The sequence below is a fragment of the Lygodium microphyllum genome, chromosome 15 (assembly GCF_053477565.2).
Source record: "Lygodium microphyllum isolate KBCC chromosome 15, Lygodium_microphyllum_v1.1.10, whole genome shotgun sequence".
Taxonomy (NCBI): Eukaryota; Viridiplantae; Streptophyta; class Polypodiopsida; order Schizaeales; family Lygodiaceae; genus Lygodium; species Lygodium microphyllum.
Genome location: NC_141149.1, coordinates 5,835,968 through 5,845,674, shown reverse-complemented (window position 1 = coordinate 5,845,674; position 9,707 = coordinate 5,835,968). Strand labels below are relative to the sequence as shown.

At 39.4% G+C, this 9,707-nt stretch overlaps 1 pseudogene; it reads right to left on the bottom strand.

The window, feature by feature from the left end:
• Positions 1–6,019: 6,019 nt before the first annotated feature.
• On the bottom strand, positions 6,020–6,578 carry LOC148024229 (putative protein phosphatase 2C 57 pseudogene; annotated as a pseudogene).
• Between the last annotated feature and the right edge of the window lie 3,129 nt (positions 6,579–9,707).

Here is a 9,707-nt window from a genome sequence, read left to right as displayed (position 1 = left end):
GAAAACAAACCCAAAAAAGGGAAGAATGGGAAAGGGAAAAATGATTTCTCTACTAGTTCCTCCAATAGGCACACCCCCTACTAATGCTTATAACTAACTCTTAAGGAAAAATTCACAATCAAAGGAAAATCCCACCCCCTAATGTCTAATTAGTAGTCTTTCTTTGATAATGAAGTATTTGTAGATGGCACCCAATATTTTCAAGAGACAATGAGCTTACTCAATGAGTTTGAAAAAGAGTTGAATAATTATGACCTCACCATTTGCCTAAGTGGCCAAGAGGACAAAAAGATGGATGTCAATTCACAATCCAAAGAGGAAAACATCATTGTCCTCAATCCTTCTCTTGAAGCAGGCCAAAACCTTGTAGATAAGTTTATCAAGCCAAGCATTATTGAGGACACTCAAATTATACACATCACCCCACATCAATGGATACAAGCACAACCAATGGCAAGTGAAAGCTATCAAGGATTGGTGGAAGCATATAGAGCCCCCACAATACCTCCAAGGATTGTAAGAATAAAAACCCCAAGAAATAAGATTAAAAATGTATAATCTTAAGGTCATGACTTATAACTTCAAAGGTTTTATAAACAAAGTAGGGCACTAGTGATCAACAATTGGGGTTATCCCCTTGATTTTTATTTGTCTCCAAGAACTCAAAATTAATGTGGCACATCTCCACTACAATGCGAAAAGCATTAGTAGCATATATTTAGTTTGCCACCAAACATGAAGTGGAAGCAGGAGAAGCTGCTATAGGGGTCCATGATAGTATAACTCCAAACATGAAAAAGATCCTCATTCACTTTAATAATAGATGGGTAGCCATTCACATTAAAGGAAGAGAGAAAATAGTAGTCATTTTGGCATATGGGGAGCCTTCAATACTGAACTCACACTTTGGGAATCTCTCAAGCAAATTAGTTGCCCAATCATCATGGCTAGAGATTTCAATATGATTGAATCAATGGTTTACTAGCTCGAGAGGAAGGGCTAAATCGTTTTCGGAAAAGAGAGACGAGCAAGGCTATCCCTAAAGGTCCTTCTTAACCTAAAAGGACCTAATGCTAATTCCTTGTCGAGACCAAAAATGGGCCCAAAAATACTAGCTCTAGGACTCTAGCTAGGCCTCCTAGACTCAAATAACCCCACCGCATCACGGCTAGGAGCATATAGACACTATGAACTGATTTATCTAATGAATATGTTTATAGATTAAAATCTTTAGATTGTAGTCCAATGTGATGCCCTTTTTCACTCCAAGAAAAAGGAGTACCCAAACATATCAGTGACTAGCACCTCATGATACAAACAAAGAGAGGACCTCCCAACTTATTGAAGTGGCCCCAGTACAGCTCTCCTACACCCTATGGATTAGCCCCAGGATACACCATTCCAACATAAAGCACATATGCAATATAGTCCTCTCTTTTAATGAAACATTCTAGGTGATAATTTAATCCTTATCACATCCTCTCCCATATCCTAGGGATTAGCCCCAAGATGCATCATTCCAACATAAAGCACATATGCAACATAGTCCTATCTTTTAATGAAACATTCCAGGATGCACCGTTTCAACATAAAGCAAATATGTAGTATAGTTCTCTCTTTTAATGAAACATTCAAAGTGATAATTTAATCTTCATCACAAAGGCAATGATAGCACTAGTCCTACAACTTAGGGAGCCTCACACTCACCGTGGGTCAATCATTGGAAAATAAGTGCTATGCATCTAAGAGATAATTCTCTTGATACCACGTATGAAAATATGGATGCAATATGAATGACATATAGTGCACAAACAAATAAACTTAGAAATAAATCTATGTGTGGATGTGCACACATAGTTCTTTCATGATTTCACTCTATCATATTGCTTTGTTGTGCTCAGGTAGCACCAGAATAACCTGTGCTATTGTCCTTTTCAAGACTTAAATCAAATGAATCCTATATGATAGAATATGCATGAAATTATAATTTAAATGATATTTAACACCCACAAATCCCTTCCGCTGACCCTATGAGATTTTGCATTTGTTGGGCAGGTTAAAAGGATTTTTCATGTATATCTCTTTATGTAAAAAGTGATAAACATGCACTGCCACTACAAGAGAAAGGCCCTATAGACGCGCACTGTACACGCGAAAAAGCGGGTGCGTTTATAAGCGCGTGTATCAGCGCGTCTATTCACACTAGTATAAAAAATACGTCTATATATCCACGGTGATAAACGCGCTTATAGATGCGAAAATAAACGCACATATTTTTCATTTCTCATAAAGTCCCTGAATATGACCAAACCTCTTAACAACTAGTATTTTTTTGAATAGGGCATGATTGGATAGGGTATGATTGGATGTATATATGACATAATTACACCTGGATCATACGCTAGGACATGATATACATGTATAGGATTATACGGACATGATATACATGTATAGGGCATATACATGCATAGTACATGATATACATTACCAACTTTACTTCTTTCTGAGTATTACAAATATATATCCAATCATTCCAAAGCTAATTACATATATGTGATTTCATGCCCTATATACATCCAATCATGCCCTATACAAATGTGATTGGATAGGGCATGATGATTGAATGTATATATAAATCAAAGGTTGACTTGTGCATTTGCAATATATATATATATATATATATAGAGAGAGAGAGAGAGAGAACTGATCAATATACTCAGATGTCTCATTTAATGTTGTGCACTTAACCTAGCCATGCATGCCAATTCATAGCATGAGTAGATTGATGTAAATCAGTTGGCTTGTGCATATGCAAGCTATTCCAATCATGTCAAGGTGACCTTATAGCTCACATATAATTTCAGATAAGGTGGACCACATGTAACCAATGTGCACATGTCCTCTTTTCATCATCTTTAGCCAGTGTGTCCACTTGTTGGTGACTAATACCAACAAGCCAACTACAAATCTCTTATCTATGAAATGTATAAGTAAATTAACTTGATTAATTTGATGAGGCCAAGTTTTCCTTCCATGGACAGTGTGGTTGGCTATATTCTACTTCAAGGTTATAGGAACTTGCAAAAGTCAATGGAGCATCCTAAAAATGATGATACTTTAATTACTATATCAAGTCACTTCATGTACATATCTTTGATTGATGGATGGATAATATGCCTTTCTCTATCTCTTTCGTGTACACCTTCATTGAATGATCTCTCTCTAGCTAAAAACCATTCGTGCTTTATCCACCTATTGATACTTGCATGCAATTGTAAGTGGGATGGTCTAGTAAGTCACTACATATGTGCCAATTGACTTGCCAATGTGTTATCTCGTATCCTCAATCTTTGTTATATATGTCACCACATAGGTGAATTGATTCCCTAAATACATGCATTGATTCCTTAAATTGTTCCTACGCGTCTGTAAGTGCGTGTAACATGAATTATCTGTGCATATACACGCGCAATTACACGCGCTGACAGACGTGCCATGCAAGTATAGAAAAATTTAAAAAAAGTTGTGGCTTTCTTTTCAAACCTATGCTTTCATGCATTTTTTGCGCGTTTTCTACAGTTCGAGCTCGACATCACTACTCGTGTCTATCTATCACTTCATGAAGACAATGAGGCAAGGAAATAAGAGTAAAAAGAGGACAGGAGGAAAGAAGAGCCAAAGAGTAAAGAACAAGAGCCAAACATCAAGGAAGAGAACAAGATTCAAGCAACTTACCAAGGGAAGGGAGAAGGAGGACAAGGAGCTTGCAACCTAGCCGCCACCCATTGGAACAAGCAAAGAAGGTGAGTTCTTCTTCTCTCTCTCAATCTTGTTTGCTTTCTCTATTTGTTTGTCTTTCTCTTCTCTCTCTTCACATGCTGGATCTTGTCATCTATGGAGGTTTTTTAGCTTTGTTTTTTAAGCAAGTTTTAGAAGAAGTGATGCGATTGTGCGTGTCTGTCAGTGCATCCAGATGACAGTGTAGATGCAGCTATAGACGCGGAAATAGACGCACTGACAGACGCTTACAGAGACGCAGGTATAGACGCGCACAGAGATGCAGGTATAGACGTTGCATGTAATATGTTTTATCTGCATAGGGTAATATGATTTTTCTTGTGTAGATGTGAAATCCTGGATCCTCCAGCACCCCATTCAACAAGGAGCAATTCATGGGGGAGATGACCAATTATCTTGGTCGCCCTCCCACTGCAGAGAAGGTTTTCAGTGTGATGTCTGGGACACCTATCACATCTTTGCCTACACAGGGATCAGCTGAGGTATATGGATCGGCCGAAGCACGTACATCTGTAGAAGCACGTGTATCGAGTGAGGTAGAGGGTAGTGTACGTTGAGGGAGGAGGGAGAGTGGTGCGGGAGGACGAGGAGGTCGAGGGCTTTGTGGGGGTTGCCTAGGTGGTGGCTCTTGATCACCCTCACCGAAAAATGAGAGAGGTGAGCCTCCATAAATGTACTACTCTATCACTGATGTTGGTGGTATCTTGCATGATTGAGGGGAGGGAAGTGATAGCCTACTTGAGGAGTGTCGTGCATGTCACATACAAAGATTGCATGATTCCCTTCAAGCACCAAAAAAATGGTTTGTGGCAAGTGGTGCTGCGGGAAGTACATAAAAGGTACCCTAATCCCGAGAATTCATGATTCTGAGATGATTGGGGACGGTCAAAGGTGAGAGACGTGCTTCATAACAAGAGGTCTCACCTTATGACGCGCGCCAAGGAGTCATTGCGGAGACAAGAGCAGAGGCGCCCTAGATATGGCCAACCACCCAATTGCCACCGCAAGGAGTGGAAAGAGGCCAAGAAGAGAGCAGCGGAGAAAATGACAAGTCACCAAAATGCAGAGGCGCGACGTATCCAGATGGCAACCATGGGATCGTCGCATTATGGATCGGGTGGCAGGGAGTCATGGGAGGCTGAGTTTGTAAGTATTATTTGATTTTTTTTAAAATTAAATTTTCTAATTTGTTTTACTTCATTATGTAGTGTGTTTTAATACGTTGTATGTTCAAATTGTTTTGTAGTATCATATCCTTGGTAGGATGCCTACTCCTAGAGAGGTAGGCTACCATCGAGGTCATAACTGGGCGTCCACTTGGCAGCATTTCTACGAGGAGGGACTCATCACGGAGGAACAATATAATCGCGCCATGAGGATTCCACCACCAGAAGAGGTATGTTTTATTTTTTACATGAAAAGTATAGATAACTCTAATTTATTGTTGGTAATGGTATTTATATACCTTAATCCTTTGTGTAGGCAAACCCTGATGCAGTTGAGGATAGCGATAGCAGTAGCGGTGGCGGCAATGGCAGCGGCATATGCAGCGGTGGTGGTAGCGATGATGATGCCTCTTTTGAGGAGATATAGAGGAGCCCCATGCATGCATGCCTCCCCTTGGCTTGTAATTTTCATTTTTGATATGTATTACTTTCAGCTAGTGCTTGTGACCATAACGTCACAAGCACTAGAACTCATAATGTAAAAACGTTTCATCTATATATATGAAATTTCATGTGCTACATACATTGTTTTGTTTTCAGTATCCAATCTTCGAAATAATCTTTCTCTGTTTTTCCTAAGCATACAATTTGATGTTGATGGGGGGAAAAAAACCAGAGAGCATGTGGCTTGCAAAGCCACATGCTCTCTGGTTTTTTTTTCATACCTTTGTTTTGTACGTCTATCAGCACATCTAAATTGCAGGATAAATGCGTGTCTATTTTCGTCAAAAACTTGCAGAGTAAACGCGGTTTTAGACGCGTAGATACACGCGTGTATAGACACACAATATGAATATGTCCACTTTTTTATAAATATGATTATATATTTATGTAGTGCATCATTACGCGCGTCTATATGCACGTCTAAGTGTGCGTTGTCGAAGGATTTCGAAAGCAAAGTCGCGTCCACAGAGGATCTTGACGAATTTCAAGATAGAAGATCAATCATGTGAATAAGCAAGACAAGAATTCGATACCAAGTAACAATTGTATTACTATATATATGATTTAAAACACTCATTATTGTCAAGTATCTGACTTGTAAACACATGCCAGAAACCATCACAACCAATAATCATAAACTTGTCTTCTTCAGATCAACAAAGCTTGTCTCAATTCTGGCTCTGCACTGAGAAGACAGTTCATGCCCTCCTTTAATCCCTTGATATGCCAGTTTCCAATGGCTCTTGCAACATTGATTTTTCCATTCAGATATCCATCATCCACAAAGCCTCCAAGGGACTCTATTAGCCATCTTTCAAGTGAACATGAGGCCATATGATCCCTTGTTATATCAATGGCCTTGCCCTTCCTGCAGAGGACAACTCTACAATCTCCTGCATTGGCCACAAACAACTCTCTTCCAAGCACTAAGATAGTTAAATCTGTTGTGCCAGATGACAAGCCATGATTAATTGAACAAGCTTCTGCAAATGGTGTCTCTGTCTGCAGAAAGGCATGATGGACAGCCTCTTCTATTGCAATTGGAAATGCCACATCTTCAACAATGTAATTGAGTAACTTGTCTTTGACAAACTCTGCTGCTATGGTCATCCTCCAGGATGCCTTTCTCTATTAAACATGCTCCTTCGAGAGAACTTGCAGGCTTTGAATGTCAACAAGTATATTACAATCACTGCATCAGACATATGTACCAATCATGGCTGTCCATGCAACTACATTGTGAACTAGTAATCTATCAAACAATTAGCATGCTTCCTCTAGACTGTCACACTTAGCATACATATCGACCAGAGTATTATAGATAAGTTCCTCTTGCTCCAAACCCCTCTCCACTTTACTGCCCACGCAAAACAAAATACAAACACAACAACTAAATATGTACAAGGTAACAAATATCACACACACAACTTTTTGGTGGATTCCACACCTCGGATGCGCAGCGATACGACATCCACAAAGATGTCGAAGGGTTTTTGAAAGCAAAGTCGCAACCACAGAGGTTCTTGAGAAATTCCAAGACAGAAAATCAATTGAAGCAAATAATCAAGGCAAATATGATGCCAAGTAACAATTGTATTACTGCCAAGTTATCTTTGAGTATAGAGAAACATCATAACAAAACCACATGTGATCTATGCAATTGATCCATGTCATGTGTGCAAGCTCTTATTAGAGTCTAAGCTTATGAAAAGTAAGGTTTGCAAATACACACAACTGACAACAATTTCTGTCTGCTTTGCATCATCTAAATGTGATTGCAACAGCAACAACCCTTGGCCATAATTGAATATCTCCAGTTGTGTGTCTCCAAAGTTGAGTACAGTTTTTGGACTTCCCAAATGTTTTGCATCAAGTTTTGTAGGAATTGTCTGATTATTAGAGTTTTGAACCAGACTTTGAATGGATAAATTCTGACTGTTGGTTGAATGTATCAATAAATGCTGAAAATGCTGCTTCAGCACAGCAAGGATTCTCATACACACGAGCAGAGCAGTAGTGCATCTCAAGGCCTGCATATTTTGGAAGATTCAACCTTTCAGGTATACTTTGATCCCTCAATTGCATATGTGCAGGTTGGTCATGATCATGGTTGGTATTACTTCTGAACAGTGAAGACACCAAGTCAAATGAAACCTCTCCATCAGGCTTAGGATATGTTATAGACTTGTAAAGCAGTGCAATCTCTATAGCTTCATGATCAGGTTCCTCATGCTTTAGAGTCCAAGGTAACTTCCCTTTTGAGATGTAGTGCTCAAATGCAGAAATTGTCAACCCTATTAACAGCCCATGCTTAAAAGCAGGTCTGAAATTTCTGGCCCTATAAAGTTCGTCCCAAATCCAAGATTTCTTCAAAGCACTCCAATATCCTTCAATGTCTAGTTGCTTTCTGTTACAAGAAAGTATTCGCAAGGAAGACAAAGCAGTAAGTCGATGTGTGCCTCTCTGATAGGTCCTTTGGGTTTAAGCGTTCTGTTGCCCTCTAGTCAAAAATTTGCTATAAGTGCAAAGATCTCCAGTCCGTAAGAGTTGAATATATGCATAATCAATATGTCTTCAAGCTTTGTGTTTGGTTCAAGGTAGCAAGGAAATTGATCCATGGAGTTGTACTATATTCGATTGAAGAAATTATGCATGCATACTGTCAAAATTTTCTGTTATTGATGAACAGACATCGTCCTCTGATTCTGGCATAACCTCCACTTGAACATCATTGAATTGCATTATTCATTGTGTCATCGACTTCGCTCCTTTTGTCTTCAATATCTCTTCAGTTTCTCTAGAGCGTCGCCTAGTAAACGCATGGCTCAGCTCTCTGCTTGGCAACCGTTAATGTCTTTGCCACGTCCAGGTTGACAATCATGCTTCCAGAGTAGTTGCCTCTTGCACCTTCCTCGTCCATTGCGTCTCTTCTTGGTCTCGACCTCTTTTCCCTTCAGCATTCAGCTTCGTTACAGGTAGCGCTCCTTTCTTCTGGTTCCCTTTCGTTTCTGTCATCATCTGCCGCTTCGTCATCTTTATGCCGCTGATAATCAGCTTTTGATTTTTGATGCCATGACTCCTCTTCATTTTGCAACAATTTCGAGCTAGTCCTTTCCACAGTTCAATGTATTCTTGCTTTTTCTTCCTTGATCATCCTTTTACTTCTTCTTTACTGCAATCTCCTCCACAATCATTCTCCCCCAAAAGCTTATTTTCTCCATACTTTTCTTCTCCATCCTTCGTTTTTTTCCCACAATAGCTCCTTTTTCTATTTTTCCCATTCCCTGCTTTTTCTTCACGTGGCTTATAATAACCTCCTCCTAAAAGTATTGTAAAATATTTACTATCGACAAGCATGTTGTCAAAGGAATTCTCCACATGCTTTTCTAGTTGAACTCCAGGCAAAACATTTTGTGTGATATCTTCATCCTCCAAGTTCCCCCATTTGAACTTTGGAATATCTATTAAATTAGCACCAAGCTGATATTCTGCTACCTCTATCACACCCTCCCAAGCAATGGCATGAGGTCGTCTATGCTCAACCTTCCCTTTGTGCATCCGAATGCAATGCTTGCCCTATGATCAGTGCTATCGCTCTGTTCAATTGTCTTGTCTCAGCCATGGCTTTATCCTTTTGTGTTAGAATGCCACATGCTTGAAGCCCGACCACATATGTTTGTTGATCTGGGATGACACCTTCCTCTTGCATCAAACCCCTCTTCACTATATTACCCACGTAGAATAAAAATGCAAACATAACGACTAAGTATGTACAAAGTATCAAATCCCACACACAACTTTTGGTTGAATTTCACACCTCGGATGCGTAGCAATAGGACATCCACCCCCTCTAATCCTGCGCATCCTCCGGATGGGCCAACTACCCATGATCATTATCATCAAGATCCACGAACAGATCAATCTCTTCATTGTATATTTCCGGTATATCAACAAGATTATCTGTCATATCATCTATCTCTTCTATTGGAGTTTCTTCTTGTTACTCTTCTCTTGCAAATTCTTCCAATGCATAATCCTCATTATCTCTTTTCTTGAAAATCTTGATTATTTTTCCTACAATACGCACTCTAAGCACTATCCCATCCAATTCTATCAACTCATATGTTGCATTATCAAAGACATATTTGACTATGTATGGCCCAAACCATCTTTTCACCATCTTCCAAAAAATCTGCAAAAACTTTCTCAATTGTTGCATGACTCTAGTGTGGCTCTCAT